General features: G+C 40.6%; 1 pseudogene; it reads right to left on the bottom strand.

Annotated features, from left to right (window-relative positions):
- Nucleotides 1-6,124: 6,124 nt before the first annotated feature.
- Nucleotides 6,125-6,904, bottom strand: LOC117022086 (40S ribosomal protein S3-like; annotated as a pseudogene).
- Between the last annotated feature and the right edge of the window lie 10,925 nt (nt 6,905-17,829).

The raw sequence follows: 17,829 nt of genomic DNA, 5'->3' as shown, positions 1-17,829 counted from the left end.
TAGCCAGCCCTTCTGCCACCAGCAAAGCAGGCTGCAGTAAGGTTGTGGGACCAGATGCATGGGTAGCTGGCCCTGTGTGTCTTAGTGCATGGAACAGAAAGCCATAGCATGATCCCTCTTCATGGCTTTCAACCCATTTGACGGTATCCCGGAGGTATTTAAACAGATTTTCCTGCTCTGATCCACTCCCTCTTCTGATAATCTAGAACATGACTATACCTGTATTGTTTCTGTTCTTAGCATTATCATGCCTAATAAAGTACGCCATTGAAAATACACCCTGTATTTTATTTAATAGAAGCATTACTATGCACGATATACTCACATGACATCTTAGGAAATGATATTAGATTTATTCCAAGAATTTTTCAGGTTAGTTATTATAAGAATTTAACATCAGAGTATGTGAACATTTACAGATTCATCATAGCAGACCGAGGGGTGTGGTCACTTTTTTGACTCTGGGTGTTCCTATCTGGCTACAAGGTAATACATTTGCAGCACCCCCTGAAGACTTGAACATGTCCCCATTTGACCTCACAGAGTCCAGCAGCTCTGCCCCTGCACCAGTCTAGGTTAGAACCTCCCAGCAGACCTCAGGATTGTCGTGCTTATAACAAACACACTTCTATGGGCTCCAGCCCACACTTAGCCAGGAGGGAGGATAAAGGAAAGCAGAGAGCAAAGGACCTCTAACTCAGGGTCCCTGATAGTCTTGCTCATTGGTTCTTGGCTTCTTGCTTTCATCTCTGACCTTCCAGACTCTGGACCTTGTCTATGAGGAGCTGTGGCACCTCCCAGTGCCCCCCAGCCTTAGCTGACCTCTCTGGGATACACGCCTTGTAAGACTGATTCTTGTAGCCTTGTCCACCTGCCCTTTCCTCTCTCACTGGTAGGATCTGTCAGATCCCCACCTGGCAAAGGAGACCTCTAGTACTGACCCCTCCTGGTTATCCAGTTCTGTTGCCACCAGCATCTAGAACTTACCCAGACCTGGTCTTAAGCTCTTTGTGGGCAGGCACTATGTTGCTTTGGTCCCTCCTACATTTCCTGTAGCAGGTACTTAGTAAATGCTGGCCAAATGTTGAATGAAGCTGTGTACACACCTTGGCATTTTAAAAAGTAAGTGTACATTATAGAGTTGAGAACCTGGAAAGAAAATAATTTGAATAAAAAACATGAAAGCTATAATTCTCCTTTTCCTGTTCACAATGATTTCTGTAATTTCCTTTTATTACGGGGTACTTTCTGTATATATTTTTTTCAGCTCTAGGAAGAACAGGTAAAAATGGCTTTGCCATCCAAAATACTGATTAATAAAATAGCATTTCCCCCCTGTAATATGAACTGTGCATAGAAGAAGCCCCAAACCCTGTCTAAACCAGGGGCTTAAACTGACCAGTTCTGGGGCCTAAAATCTAGAAAAGGCCACTGTAATTAATGTTCCTGACTCTGAAACAAACACTTTTCTTTCCCCCCTTTAAACTCAAATATCATATAAGCCAACGTTTTCCACCAAGAATTCTTGATAAATGGTATGAACCAGAATGGAATCATTAAATAAATATTTTTTCCATCCCAATTCTTATTCATTGTAAAATAAGAAAAACCACTTATGATTCTGCCGCCTTAACTAAATTAACTGCTTGGCTCTGGATTCCCTTAAATTGGAATATTTGTGTCTTATCTGAATGAAAGCCTGAGCTGAACCAGCATGATGCTGATTTATCTAACATCTTTCTATCGATCTATCTTTTAAACTCAGACTTGGCTTCTTGTTGGTCATTGCAGCTTGTCAAATGAGCTCCTGGGGCTGATATCATTATAAAAAAAATTGCATGGCCCATTCTCTTAGAAAATTTTAGTTTTCCTAACTAGAAGGAACTAAAGAAAGCAAATATACCCTAAATACAAAGCCAAGCTTTGCCTGGAAATGACTCATCTCTTCTGCTCTTATTTTATTTGCCAAAGAAAATCAGTCAATCACGTGGCTCTGCAAGAGTGCAGCAGAGTGGAGATGTGTAATCTTCCATCAGGAAGGGCATGTATGTGGGTGAAAAGTACTGCAGTCTAATGCTTGTGCTTCCCCATTATTCTATCATGCACACATCCCCGTTCTCTTCTTGAGAAGAGGTTTACAGTCCCTTATCTGAAATCCTTGGGGCTAGATACATTTCAGAAATCAGAATTTTTCAGATTTTATTCAACCATTATTAGGTAATACACTAAATGGGATCCAGGGAACATCTTGTATCAATATTTCTGCAGCAAAACACATAAATATCCACATTAAATGGGATAAATAAAGCCTAAACTCCTTTCAGTTTAGATCTGGCATTTCCACCAAATAAGTTTGCACCAGACTTATGAAAAAAAGATGTTCAGAACTTTTTGGAATTCAGAATTGCAGGTAATAGATTGTGAACGAGAATAATCAAGAATTAACTATAGAGTAAATCTGCATTAATGTCTCTTCCTCCAACAGACAAGCAAAATTCATAATCAATGAGGAGTTTAAAAGGAAAACCAAATATTTTGGCAATGCCAAGGGGTCTCCATTCTACTTTCCGTTGGGGACCGTATGCTTTATGGCACTATTTAAACCCAACAGCCTATGTCTAAAGCATCCAAAGAATGAAAACTAACCCCCTTGAACTTGCTTTAGATTTCATTTTTGTCTTTAACGTCAAAGATAATAGTTCATTTGAATAAACCCAGGTAGGTAAAATTTCAATATTTCTTCAGAAATTTGGATCCAATAAACAATAGTATGCTAGGGAAATCACCCTGAAATAAATATTAAGAGACCAAAAACAAAACTGCCCAAAAACCAAATATCTCACACCAGCCCCAGTCTGCAGGCAATTCATGGCAAAGGAGATTGGCTGGCCCGCTCTGAGCTCCAGAAGAACGTACAGCAGTCACTAACTATTCCAGGAGGGGTGTATGGAAGGGAGCAAGATTTATGGTCCAAAGACCTAGGTTTGATTCTCAACTGTTTCACTTATGTGCTAAGTGAGAATTTAGCAACATTCTGAGCATCCGGTTCTTATGTAGAAGATGAGGTTAGTGAACAATCTTTAAGCAACTACATCTCAGGATTGCGAGAAGCTCAGAGGAGGAAACATTTGCAAATTTACAGCTCTGTACCAGCACTAATCATTCACTACCGTGATGCTGGCCCCTTGGAGCTTGTCTTTAGGTCAGATTCAAGAATCCCTTTTCCATCTCTCTTTTCTCCTCACAACACCCACTAAGACCAACTTAAGAATTCACTGGGCTCTTTCCATCTTGAGGTATATTCTGCCCTTTTAAATTCTGTGTAAATACAGACGTTTGTTTTCTGGTGTTCAGTTGTATGAATTCTTTATAAATTTTGGATCTTAATCCCTTATTGGATGTATCATTGGCGAATATCTTTTACCATTCAGTAGGCTGTCTTTTTGTTTTGTTGGTCGTTTCCTTTGCTGTGGAAAAATGTTTGAGTTTGATGTAGTCCCATTTGTTTATTTTTTCTCTTGTTTCTCTTTCCTCAGGAACATGTCCAAAAATTTACTAAGGGCAATGTCAGCAAGTTTACTGCCTATGGTTTCTTCTAGTAGCTTTATGGTTTCAGGTCTTATATTTAAGTCTTTAATTCATTTTGAGTTTATTCTTGTATATGGTGAGAAAAGGCTGTCCAGTTTCATTTTTTTCTCATGTATCTATCCAGTTTTCCCAACACCATTTGTTGAGTAGACTGTATTTACCCCACTATATATTCTTTCCTTTTTTGTCATAGATTAAATGACCATATAGGCATGGATTTATTTCTGGGCTCTCTGTTCTGTTCCATTGATCTAGTATGTGTTTGTTTTTATGCTAGTACCATGCTGTTTTGATTACTATAGACTTGTAGTATAGTTTGATATCAGGTAATGTGATACCTCCAATTTTGTTCTTCTTTTTCAAGATCGTTGTGGCTATTCAGGGTCTTTTGTGGTTCCTGAACTAGAATTTTAGTATTTTAGTATTATTTGTTCTAGTTCTGTGAAAAATTTTCGTATTATTCTAGTTCTGTGAAAAATGCCACTGGTATTTTTATAGGGATTGCATTGAATATATAGATTGCTTTGGGTAGTATGGACATTTAAATGATGTGAATTCTTCCTATCCATGAGCATGGCTTATGCCTCCATTTTTTTGTGCCTCCTTTAGTTTTTTTCTTTAGTGTTTTATAATTTTTCAAGTATAGGTCCTTTACCTTCTTGGTTAAATTTATTCTTGGATATTTTGTTTTATTTTTTTGATGCAATTATAAATGGGATTGTTTTCTTAATTTCTTTCTGACAGTTCATTATTGGTGTATAAAAATGCACCTGATTTCTGAATATTAATTTTGTATCATGCTACTGTACTGAATTTATTTATCAGTTCTAATGTTTTTTTGATGGAATCTTTGGGGTTCTCTATATATAATATCATGTCATCTGCAAATAATGACACTTTTACTTCTTTCTCTCCAATTTGGATGCTTTTTATTTCTGTTTCTTGTCTGATTGCTGTGGCTAGGACTTCCAATACTATGTTGAATAAAAGCAGTGAAAGTAGGCATCCTTGTCTTGTTCCTGATCTTAAGGGGAACACTTTCAGCTTTTCCCCATTGAGTATGATGTTAGTTGTGGGTTGTAGTATATGGGCTTTATTACATTGAGGTATGTTCTCATAGTCCCACTTTGCAGAGATTTTTTATCATAAATGGATGCTGGATTTTGTCAAACATTTTTTTCTTCATCTATTGATATGACCATGTGATTTTTATTTTTCATTTTGTTTATGTGGTGTATCAAGTTAATTGATTTGCGGATATTAAACCAACCTTACATCCAAGTAATAAATCCCACTTGATCATGGTGTGTGATCTTTTTAATGTATTGCTGAATTCGATTTGCTAATATTTTGTTGAAGGATCGTTGCATCTATATTCATCAGGCGTATCAGCCTATAATTTTCTTTTTTTGTAATGTCTTGCTCTGGTTTTGCAATCAGGGTGATGGTGGCCTTGTAAAATGAGCTTGGGAGTTTTCCCTCGTTTTGAATTTTTTGGAATAGTTTGAGAAGGATAGGGTTAATTTTTCTTGAATGTTTGGTAAAATCACCTGTGAAGCCATCTGATCTAGAACTTTGGTTTGTTGGGAGTTTTTTGATCACTGATTCATTTCGTTACTAGTAATTAGTTGTTTCACATTTTCTATTTCTTCTTGATTCAGTCTTGGGAGATTGTATGTTTCTAGGAATTTATCCATTTCTTGCAGATTGTTTAATTTGTTGGTGTATAATTGTTCATAATATTTTCTTACAATTCTATGTATTTCTGTGGTGTCCAATGTCACTTCTCTTCTTTCATTTCTGATATTTATTAGGGTCCTCTCTCTTCTTTTTTTGATGAGTCTTGTTAAAGATTTATTGATTTTGTTTATCTTTTCAAAGAACCAGCTCTTGGTTTCATTGGTCTTTTGAATTTTTTTAGATTGTTTCATTTATTTCTACTCTGATCTTTATTATTTCTTTTCTTGTACTCACTTTGGGCTTTGTTTGCTGTTCTTTTCTAGTTTTTCTAAATGTAAGGTTAGATTGTTTATTTGAGTTTTTTTCTTATTTTTTGAAGTAGGCCTGTATTGCTATGAGTTTACCTCTTAGGATTGACTCGCTGTGTCCCATAGATTTTGGGTTGTTGTGTTTTGATTTTCATTTGTCTCAAGGTATCTTTTGATGTCTTCCTTGATCTCATTGTTGACTATAGGGTTACTTTTTAATATTATCCTTCCATGAATATTATTTTGCCAAGGACATCCATTCAGTTATTAGCTCTAACTAGACAAATTAGCTATTTTAATTATTAATAGATTGTTCTATTGGATGCTTACTATATCCAAATCACTCTTGTAAACACTTTTTAAAATCCCTTTGTCAACCTTGTGAGATAGGCACTGTTATTGTCAGCATTTTGCATTTGAGAAAACAGAGGTCCAGATAAATTGAGTAATTTGTTGGAGTCACACAGATTATGAAGTGGTAGAGTGAGAAACCCAGGCTCTATGTGCCATACTGTTATTTTTTTTTTAAATCTTTTAAAAAGATTTTATTAAAGGTCTTTATAGAGCAACACCCAAATTCTAGATCCAGCTGCAAGGAGACCCTGTTCTGCTTTGGGTACTGGCTGGGACATGGCAGGCGGCTCTGCCTTCCCACCTTTCTGTTCCTCGATGGGGGTGGTGGATAGTATCTCATCTTTGGGTTCCACAATGGTCACATGGTCAGACAGGGGCTTCTTAAGGCCAGTCTTACCCCTTGGGTCCCAAGGAAGCATGATCTTTACTTTGATGCCCAGCACACCCTGCCTGAGCAGCACATGGCAGTGTCAACATAGTAGTTAACAGGGTCCCCGCTGTGGACCATCAGGCCATCGACAAACTTCGTGGATTTAGCCCTCTGTCCTCAGAATTTCCCAGATACCCCAACCTCGCAGTCTTTGGTCCCACTCTCCATGATTTACCTAAGCACACCTTAACAGGCCCTTTGTACAGCAAGGCCTCCTAGGGATTTGTATGCATAGACTTTGCCTGGGCAATCGCACACAGACTTCTTGTGGCCACCTTTTCAGCATACAGCTCTACACTGCTCTCAGGGAAGCCAACCTCTTCTGAACCACAGTGGCCAATTCCTGGATCCATCAGCCCTTCTCACCAAGAACATTCTGTGTCCTGGTGGCCAAAATAATGATTTCTGTCCTGGTCGGTGTAAGTCGGAGCTCATCTCCAGAGTAGCCATCTTCAGCCAGCTTCCAAGTGAGAAATGTGTTCAGTTGGGCTTTGAAGATGCCATCAGCAACAAACTTACTCTTCTTGGAAATTTGCACTGCCATCTTGCTGCCGCACAGCAGTGAAAGGAATGGCTCTACGTGCCCTAATCTTAACTTCTACGTTACATAGCTTTAATTGCATATTAGTCCGTGAATGAATGGGCAACAATTTATTCAACTATTTCCTTATCGATGGAGATTGAGGTGATTTCCTTTTCCCCCTCTTTTTCGTGTGCTACTACCAACAATGTTGAAATAAACAACACTGAAATACATTTTGACACTCTTTTTTTTTCTCTGTTGAACAGAGAACCACGTTGCTTTCTTCCTGTGCCTAATTTTGGAGAACCTTACCAACTATGGTAGTCTCGGTCATGGTTAGGCAAGGGGTCCTGGTGATTGTAATTCATATTCCAATGACCAGTTAGGAATTCTTGCTTCGCTGGTTACTCTGAACTGTCGACATCTCTCTCTAGTAGAGGGCAGAATGGTGAACCCTGTTTAAGTCAACACAGTTTACATTTAGAAGCAGGAGCAAGTGAACTGTGAGGGATTATCTTCTCCTAGATGTGTCAGATGCAATCACACAGCAGAGATTTATGAAGTGAACTGAAATATTTGTTGTGATCGCTCACTGATTAAGAATACACTCTAATGCACAATCTTGACAGACATCTAGGCCAACGACCCTTACTTTAAGAATCTGGGTCAGGGTTGCCCAACTTCTTCTAATTCAGCAGTCTCATTTCATTAAAGGATTATGCAAAGAAACCTCAGTTGCGTCTGTACAATTGGCTGCTTCATCTTCAGTATTTAATATTGCAGAATCCCGAGCAGTCACTAATTTGTACAAGTCCATTGATTTGTAATGTCTCTTTCCTCATTGTTTAGTATAGAGTTTGAAAAAAAAATTAGCTGGGAATCTTAAGAAAAATGGCTATACAGTATGAAAAGTGGACATATAATTTAATACTGAAATAATCCATGAAGATATTTGAGGTAAGGTGTTTGACAAAACCCCATATATTGGAGATGCTTACAAGCAGGGTTTTGCAAAAGCCTGAAAATTATTTAGATGGAAATGATTACAAATCTGAAGAGGTATGTTTTAAAATTTTAATCTAGCAGCAATGCAGGCTATGTATTTATCAACAGATTTCTACAATATGCTACATATGAAAATTAGAGAGTGAAAAAGATTTGATTACTTTAAGGTAAATTAGCTAGTGAAATATAGAGAAGAGAGTCGTAGCATAAATTGGGAGATCTTGTGTTTGTGGCTGGATAGAGTATTTTTGTGTGGGGTAGGGAGTAGGTTTGGATAAGCATGTGGTTTATTTATTTATTTTAGTACAATATAGGCTTTAGGGTAACCAATGTATACTCTATACATTTGAAAGAAATGCATTCAAGAGCTTAGCAATTGATGTTTACATATGTAAGAACTTCTGCTTTCAAAAGCAAAGCAGCACATCATCTGTGTCCTGAAGTGTCAGTTTGTCTATTTCTCTCCTCAGCCACCCTCTCCATTTCTGTTGACGTAAGGGAAGGGCACATGAGCATTTAGGTATGAAGCCTCACCCTTAAGCGTGGATGCAGGCTTCAATCTGTTCATTTACTCTTTTCATGCCACGCTGGGGAATAGGACAGGTATTTTAATCAAGCCACCTTATGTTGAATACCACTATTTTCACCAGCCTGAGCCCATTCCAACATCCATGGTGCTGATTAAGGTGCTACTGATTTCACCAGGGGAATGCTAGTTCTGAAATTCTCTATAGTCGTTAGCAAAAGCACTGGTGAGGACCAAGATACGAATACATGAAGTGCAAGTAGCAGTAGCCCCTCTGCTGTGGGGGCTTTTACCCTAGGAACCCGGGTCCCTCATTAGGACAACCGACTGCCCCTTGAATAAAGCTTATGCCAACTAACACATTACTGTGTTCCATTGTCTATAGTGAAGATTTTAAAGTAAATTACGGACATTTAACTGCAGTAGACCTGTGCAGGCCCTTTAACTCATCTGCTCATCATCTTATTTCTTTCTATCTTTCATTTGGATTTTACCTTTGGCCATATACGTACTTCTCCCCACCTCTAGCTCAGCTCCTGCCCCAGTTTCAATTATGACTATTCTCTTTTTATCCCTAAGTGTATGAAAAAGTATGGTTACTTTTTTGAGTGATCATTTAGGGTACTTTATTTACTATTGCCACTGTGCTAAATGTAGTAAGTTATGACCTAAAAGATGTAAAGCTCTGACAAAAAGAGAAAAAAAAAAAGACAAGTTTCCCTGTGGTGTGGAATGTCTTCCTCCTTAGTCCTTTGGGGCTCTGCTTCCTTTTACCTGTAAAGTGAGGGACTTGGGCCAGAATAGCTTTTTCTTCTCTGCCAGCTTTGATAATCTGAGATTATCTATTTTGGGGGTCTGAGCCCTTCCTGGTCCTTTGCTTAGAGAGAACAAGCTTTTGTGTGGACTTTTTTCAGTGTTCATTGAAGTTTCTGGGATGCTGGATCTTCAGCTCCAAGTCTGGATATTTGAGACAAAAGTGACAAATAAGGTCAGCAGTGACACCTTAGGCTAAACTTGCAGCAGCCGATGAGGCAGAGCCATGGAGCAGGGTCTGCGTTATAAAGGGTCTGCTGACATTGGGTCTTTTCCCTTATGATGGTGAATCTGAGAACTCTGGTCATCACAATTTGATAATCCAGCCAGCTCTGTTTCTGTAATGACCATTGGACGTACATGGATGCCAAGTCTCTGCCACGGATGAGGCATCTCTTAGACCAGGAAGTACATCAAACGGAAACCATGAGTTTCAACTACCTTCCTTCAGTTTTTATGCAGTCATTGATCAAGAAAACATGAAGAGTGTAACACATCTCTCCATTTTTGCTTTTAGATTGAGTTCTGCTCTCGGTAGGTTGCATACTTTTTCCCAGCTGCCTCTTTGCCTCTGAATATCGAGAGTTGTCTTAGAAGGAGTAATGGGCTGGCGCTGAATGTCTGTACAGACACGTCCCTGACTTACGATGATTCAACTTACCATTTTTCGACTTTACAATGGTGGGAAAGAGATACGCATAATAAATTACACGAGTTAGTCAACACTTTATCACAGAATCGCTTTGTGTTATGTAATTTTGCCAACTATAGGCTAATGTAAGTGTTACGACCATGTTTAAGGTAGGCTAGGCTATGTTATGATGTTTGGTAGGGTAAGTGTATTAAATACATTTTTGACTTAGGATATTTTCAAGTTATCAGGACGTAACCCCGTTGTAAATTGAGGAACATCTGTATTTAATCTCAATTTAAATATTATTTTATGATAGGCTTTTGTTTCAATGTCCATTTTTCTTTAATAATAGTGTTACTCTTCATTGCAGAGAAATTCAATATAGTGAAACGTGAAAGAATTTATAAGTATAGGAATTTACTCAAAATACAATACCTGTTGACTAGATTCAAGGAATGTGTAGATCCCTTGTCTGATGTTCTAGTAAAAGGACTCCTGCCTTGGTTCATTTGTGGATATATTCTGTCTGTTGTTTTTCTCCCTCTTCTCTCTCTTCAGTTCCCATGATTTTGCTCATTTCCAAAGGGGAGCCCCTGAGACCATGTACTTAGCCACTGTCTGAGCTGACTATTCAGTAGAAAATATGGGGAAAGAGGATTGGCAGAAATTGGCTGCCTTTTCAGTCCAATTATTTTTTTCTAGTTGGTTTAATTAAACCATTTGCTTTTCCTTTAATTCATCAAGCCATCAGGTCAAACAAAGAAAAAAAAACCCAGCAAACTTATAGTTATATTTTGATCATTCTTAATTTTTCAGAAAGCAACAGTGTAAGGATATCTTTTTTAAAAAAAATGATCTGTAGTCCTAAAGTGTGATTTTTTTTTGTTTTAAATCATGTTTTAGGCCAAAGTTTCTCTCTTCCTACCTAATACCCTCATCCTTTGGAATAATAAACCTTTTTTTATTGACTCTGAAAAAAATCGCAGGACACTATGATTCTCTACTTATATTCATGTTTGATCAATCTGTTTCCCTTTGCACGTCTACACTTCAGTTTTTCCCACCTTGGTCTGTGTCCTGGTAGTTGGAGTACTTTACCAGGCTGCCTCACCCTCTGGCTCTAGGTTGGTTTGGCTAGCAGGAGATCCAGGGGGATTAGAGCAGGGGAGGACAATGAGGCCTGTGTTTGCCCCTCCCCTCTCTTTGTGGTATCCAGTGCCTTGGCTGAATTTCTGGACTAGCTTCAGTTTCTGTAACATGTCCGTCTCCACACAGCCTCTTTCTTTCCAAATTCCAGCAGCCCCCTTGCCCTTTTGGGCTTACGGGTATTAACAGGGACCACTGATCACAACTGCGTTGTCCCTTGAGGTTTCCCTGCTCTCTGCCCACCCCATTCTAGACAGGCCCTTTATTAAACTTTACTCAAGTTCTGTAGTTGGAATGTGGCGTCTCTTTCCTTTTGGGGCCTTGACGCCTAAATAATACAATGAATGCTTCTGTTATGGGGAGGAAGTGTGGTATAATGGTGCTTTTTCATTTGGTGTCAGATTGATCTAGGTTTGAGTACATCCCCACCACTTGATTATTTAACCACTCCAAGCCTCCTTTTTCTCAAATTTAAAGTGGGGATAATATTACCTACTTCCAGAATTGTTACAAGAATATGAGTACTCAAAAATGTTTCAATGTAAATATATGTGTGTGTTTGTATACACATACATGTATATGTAAATATTTTTCATTTCCTCTCAATTTACACTGAATAACTTCCTCACTGGTAAGGCCTGAGCAATTACAAAGCAGTAGTTTTTAGTTCCTCTACACTTCGTGCTGTTGATCTTTGTGTTTTAAGTTATGTGGACCCCCTGCCTCTTTGTGTTCCACAAGTTCCTGCTTATCTAAATGACATTTGATTTCCCATTGATGGTCCTGGCTGCTCTGGTAATCTTGCCTCAAGTCTGAAATTTCCTCAGATGGTGAGCGCTAGAAGCAGGGGGTCCCTAGCGAAGTGAGAATTTTTTGCTGCCCTCTTGACTCTGAGGGTTGGCTGCTGACTGCTCAGGTGCTATGCATCATTGGGTAATCCAGCTGCTGTTTTGTTTCTGTTTTTTTAAAAAAATGCTCGTATCTCTAAACTGTTATGAGAGCATTGGCTAAGCCCAAGAGGTGCTGCAAGGATTAGCTAATTGATTCTTTTAAATGCTTTCAAACTGGCAGAGTTTAGCAAGAGGGATGGGCTAAATAATTTTAGCAGGCTCAGGGGGAGTACAAGCTCTATCAAATGACTCTTGTAATTTGCTTTGGTATCTAGTAGGACTTGCTTATTGTACAATATGTCCCATTAAAATGAGTTATACATGTTTTATTAAGACTTTTACTAAAAATATAGCTAACATACAACATTATGTTAGTTTCAAGGCACACCATAGTCACTTAACATTTATATACCTAAAGAAGTGATCACCATAAGTCCAGGAACCATCTGGCACCATAACACGCTATCATAATATTATTGACTATATTCCTTATGCTGTACATTACATCCTCATGACTTATTTGTTTTACACCTGGGAATTTGGACCTCTTATTCCCCTTCCTCTTCCCCCCGCCCTTTTAAATTTATCGATTATGGTTGACATTCAATGTTATTTTATATGAATGCATTTCCCCGAAAATAAGACCTAGTTGGACAATCAGATCTAATGGGTCTTTTGGAGCAAAAATTAATATAAGACCCTGTCTTATTTTACTATAAGACCGGGTTTAATATAATAAAATATAATGTAATATAATATAATACCAGGTCTTATTTTACTATAAGACTGGGTATAATATAATATAATATAATACTGGGTCTTACAATAATCTTTGCTCTAAAAGACGCATTAGAGCTGATAATCCAGCTAGGTCTTATTTTCAGGGAAACAGGGTAGTTTCAGGTGTACAGATAGCGGTAGACATTTATATCATTTAAGAAGCAATCCACCTGACTAGTCTAGTACCCACATAGCACTATACATAACTGTTACCATTATCATTGACTATATTCCCTATGCTTTACTTTACATCCCCATGACTGTTTTTTAACTACCAATTTGTGCTTTTTATCCCTTCACCTTTTCCATCCTGCCCCCAACCCCCTCCCATCTATCATCCAAACAAATCTAATACCCATCTGACACCGTACATAGTTATTATAATATTACTGACTATGTCCCTTATGCTATACCCTACATCCCCATGACTACTTTTTAACAACCAATTTGTACTTCTTAATCCCATCCCCTTCTTTCACCCACACCTCCAAGCCCCTCCCATCTGGCAACCATCAAAATATTTTCTGTATCTATGAGTTTGTTTCTGTTTTATTTGTTAATTTTGTTCTTAGATCCCACATATAAGTGAAATCACATTGCATCTGTCTTTGTCTGACTTACTCCACTCAGCACAATACCCTCCAGGTCCATCCATGCTGCCACAGATGGCAGGAACCCATTTCCTTCCCTGGCTGAGCAATATTCCATTGTATATACGTACCATGCTGTTTTGATTGGGTGTTTTCTGCTACCTTGTCTTCTAAATTGCTGATTTGATCTTCTGCTTCATCTAGTCTGCTGGTGCTTTCTTCTAGTACATTCTTCATTTCAGTTACTGTATTCTTCACTTCTGACTGGTTCTTTTTTATAGTTTCTATATCCTTTTTTATGCTTGCTCTCTCTTTGTTGAAGTTCTCACTAAGTTCCTTGAGCATCCTTATAACCATTGTTTTGAACTCTGTCTCTGGTAGGTTGCTTGCTTCAATTTTGTTTAGTGCTTTTTCTGGATTTTTCTCCTGTTCTTTCATTTGGGATGCAATTCTTTGTTTCCTTATTTTGGCTGCCTCTGTGTTTATTTCTTTGTATTAGTTAGATCTGCTATGTCTCCTCATCTTGGCTGGGTGGCTTTGTGTAGTAAATGACCTGTGGGACCCAGTGGACAGTCTCCCTGGTCACCTGAGTCATGTGCTCCATGAGTGTCCCTTGTGTGGATTGTGTATGCTTTTCTATTATAGTTAAGCCTTGATTGCTATTTGGCATATCATTGTGTGGGATCGATCCTCAGGCTGACTGGCCTCGTCCACAGCTTATGGGCTGCTGTGTGGGAGGCTTACCCCACTGAGTGGGATTTGCCCCAGTGCGCTCTGGTTCCTGTTGAGGCTACCCTTTATGTGTGCCACTCGTGAGGCTAATTAGGCAGTGCTCCACTATGGACTGAAGCTAACCTCCAAGTATGTTGGTTCTGGGGCCTTTTGGAAGGGGCTCCAGTGCAGGCCCAAGTCAGCCACTGCCTGTGACTGGCCGGGGGCTACCTGGCGGGAGCTACAAAGGAATCCATATGCTAAAACTGGAGGTGCGTAAGAGAGGCCATGCTGCGAACTGAGGATATCTGCCACCAGTACCAGGCCTGGGGTAACTTTGCAAAAATCTAGGACACCTGGAGGCCTGTTGCCATCTTCCAGCTCCCGTAAGGTTCAGCCACTGATAAATCCTCATGCGGTAAGCAAGTTAAATGAGGCAGGATCTCAGGGAATCATTTGTGTGGTCACCAGGTTAATGTAGACTCTGGTTTGGTGCCAGTGCTGAGCCTGGAGTGACTCAGCAAAAGTCTCCGAGCACACTGAGGCCAGTTGCCGCCCACCTGGGGCCCATGGACTCTGATAGTTTTACAAGAAAGAGGGCAATTTGGGAGGAGCTGGCTGCTCTCAGAGAAAGTGCCTCAGGTGGTGTGCGAATCAGATGGGGCGGGGTCCCAGTGAGTCAGGAAGATGGAGCAGCTGAGCTCACCAGGCCAATCAGATTCAGATTTGGTCTGTGGGTGGTGGGCTCAGCACAGGAAAGATGGCTCCTGCCTGCTGGCTGCACAGGATGAGGGCCCTTCACCAGAAAATGCAGCTGTTCTCCAGTCCTCCCCTGAAGCCACACTCCTCAGTCTGTCCCTTATATGTCTCCGAGGCCCCCGAGTCACCATCCCTATGCTGCAGCCCAAGGTAAGTGCCTGCGAGCGAGTGAGTCTGTGTGCGGGCAGTTTAAGAGGACGTGTGGGTTTCCCACAGCCTTCCATACCATCCGGATGGTCAGAATGCCCACTATTTTTCACAGCCAGATGTTGTCAGGTCTCCTCTTCCCAGTACCAGTACTCTTGGCCGGGGAGCCTGGTGTGGGGGGCTGGGGTTCCTCTCTTCTCCTGGAGGAACCTCCTTGGCTGATTCTCAACTGCCACAGGGGGGCGGTTTGGGCCTGGTCTGCACCTCCATCCCTCCTCCTACCAGTCTCGACGTTGCTCCTTTATCTTTTTAGTTATAGGACTTTTGTTTGGCTTGATTTCATGTGGTTCTCCAGGTTGATTGTTGTATAATTTAGTTGTAATTTTAATGTGTTCATGGAAGACGCAGACAGTGTTTATGTACTCTGCAATCTTGGATCTCTCTGACTTGAATATGTTACTGCATTTACAACATGACTTGGGGAAATGCTTTAAGATAAGAAGAGGTGTCTGGAAAATTCACAAAGCTTTTGTCAAATGCAGTTGTAGGTACTGAAGCTACTTGGGTTTTTCTGACTCAAGCTTTGTGAAGCATGGTTCGGTAACATTTTTTTAAGGGCCTGCTGTGTGTCAGGGTTAGATAAGGTCACCATGGTTCTCTGCCTCAAAGCCCCATAAACTAGAAAAGGAGACAGATACATACAGTCAAGACCCTTTAATAGGGTACAATAAGGGCTAACATGGAAGAATATACAAGATACAGAGTGATAAAAAATCAAGTGGCAATTAGCTCAATATGAGGGAAATCAGGAATGATTCATAAAAGAGGAGAGGCTTGGGTTGGTCTTTAAGAATAAGAGAAGTTTGCCACATGATAAAGGGGTTAAGGATATTCCAGAGAGGGAACAACATATGAAAAGTCTCTCTCTCTCTCTCTCTCTCTCTCTCTCTCTCCCTCTCCCTCTCCCTCTCTCCCCCGCTGTTCCTCTCCCTCCCTCTTTCCTTCTCCCCCTCCTTCCCTCCCTCCCGCTTTCTCTGTTTTATTTAAACACTTGTTTTTTTAAAACATTTATTTTAAGTGTGTTTTTCCAGGACCCATCAGCTCCAAGTCAAGTAGTTGTTTGAATCTAGTTGTGAAGGGTGCAGCTCACAGTGGCCCATGTGGGGATCGAACCGGCAACCTCGTTGTGAAGAGGACGGTGCTCTAACCAACTGAGCTAACTAGCCGCCCCTCATTTAAACACCTTTAAAAATTTCTACTTCCCCTGTATCTAGCTCTTGGCACATAGTAGATATTCAATTATTAATAATACCAGTAAATGGTTAGTAGTAGGTGATAGGATTATAGATAATGATTTCAATATTATTCATTAGTTGTTTTTTTTTAATTTTTCTATAATAAACATGTTTTTCTTTTGTAATTAGAACATCCTAAAACATTCAGAGACTGTTTATCAGAGTCTGTGGCTGCACTGGGGTTAAAGACTATTGTAGTCAAAGATGTCAGTGAATTTTGGGATTTGGCGACAGTTGTTAACCTGGTGGGGCAAAGGTTGAAGATTGGGGGCGGTTATCACTGGAAATGGAGATGGAATGAGATAGGTTGGGGGGCACAAATTTGGACTTTATGTTGGGGACAATGGGAAACTGTTGAAATTAGTGGGCAGGGGAATGCCATGATCAGAGTCCTCTGGCAACATTGTAGAGTATGAATTGGCTTCAGGAGAGATTGGAGGGTTTGGGGACAGAGTCCCAGAGAGCAGTTTCCAGGCTCTCGGCCTCACATGGAAAGGTGCTGGCTCGGGTAGTGGATGGCCACCGCTGTGGCTGGGTGGCCATCAGCTGTTACCGCTTAGCCATTCGCCACTGATATAACTGCTGTGCTTAAACTGGGCGCGTTGGTCGGTTGGCAGACGTCGGATTGCGCATCGTGTGACTCCTCCTTCCTGTGTCTCCAACCCAGCCGCCAGCGAACATATAGTGGTATGACTCCCCTATTTATGGCTCCGTGGGTGTTCCTTTTTGGCCTCACCATGTCCTGCGTTCTTGTGTGGGGAGCGGGACCAGAGTCCCTGCATGACAGAGGGAAAAGGACCAATTGTGACACTTATAATCCAGGTGGAAGGTATTGAAGGTTTTCAGGTATGGGTAGGTTTGGGGAGAAGATCATGAGGTTGGTGGTAGGATAAATTTGAAGTGTCTGTGGGATAGTCTGTAGGAAGCATAGTAAGTACTTGGAACGGCCCATGGGGAAGATTCAGCTCCTAAAACATCACTTCTGCCAGAGATGGTGGAGAACTGGAGGAGAGGAGGCTCTCGGGACACCCCAGGGAAGCAGTGAGGAGCATGGACAGCATGGTCAGAAAGGCAAGAGAAAAACAGAAGAAAATGGTGCTGTCAAAATTGTGGGAGAAAAGGAGGGAGAGGGGGTTCATAAGTGAGCCAATTATCTAGTCAGGAAGTACATTATTTTCCTTTCTCCAGACATTTCTTCTCCTCACTGCTTCGGGTTTCTCCTCAAAAGACATTTCTTCAGAAGTGCCTTCCCAGACCACCTACTTAAAGCAACAACCTTAATCACTCCATATCTCCTTCCCTGAGCACTGTTGTAAAACACAGATTTTATTATTATTCAGATAGAGTGAGGCCAACAGATCAGATGATTGCTGTTGAACCACAGCTTGTTATTTGCTGTTTCCAAGAGGAGGGGGCATGCCATGCCATGCAGGGCCACATGGGGAAGCACCAGGGTCAGTCAGGGGGCAGAAGGAGATGGGGAACATGGGCAAGGGCCCTTTTTGTGGGTTCCATGGGAAGGAATGGGCAAGGCAGGATAAGCAGGTTTTGGGTTGGCTAGTTTGAAGAATTTTGGTGAGCTCTCGAGCATAGGGGCTGCTCCTAGTTGTCTGGTACCTGGCCCTGGAGTGACCAGGGCAGAGGAGTGAG

Source organism: Rhinolophus ferrumequinum, chromosome 5, assembly GCF_004115265.2.
Source record: "Rhinolophus ferrumequinum isolate MPI-CBG mRhiFer1 chromosome 5, mRhiFer1_v1.p, whole genome shotgun sequence".
Lineage (NCBI taxonomy): Eukaryota > Metazoa > Chordata > Mammalia > Chiroptera > Rhinolophidae > Rhinolophus > Rhinolophus ferrumequinum.
The sequence above is the reverse complement of the archived record's forward strand: the minus strand, read 5'-3'. Positions and strand labels throughout refer to the sequence as shown.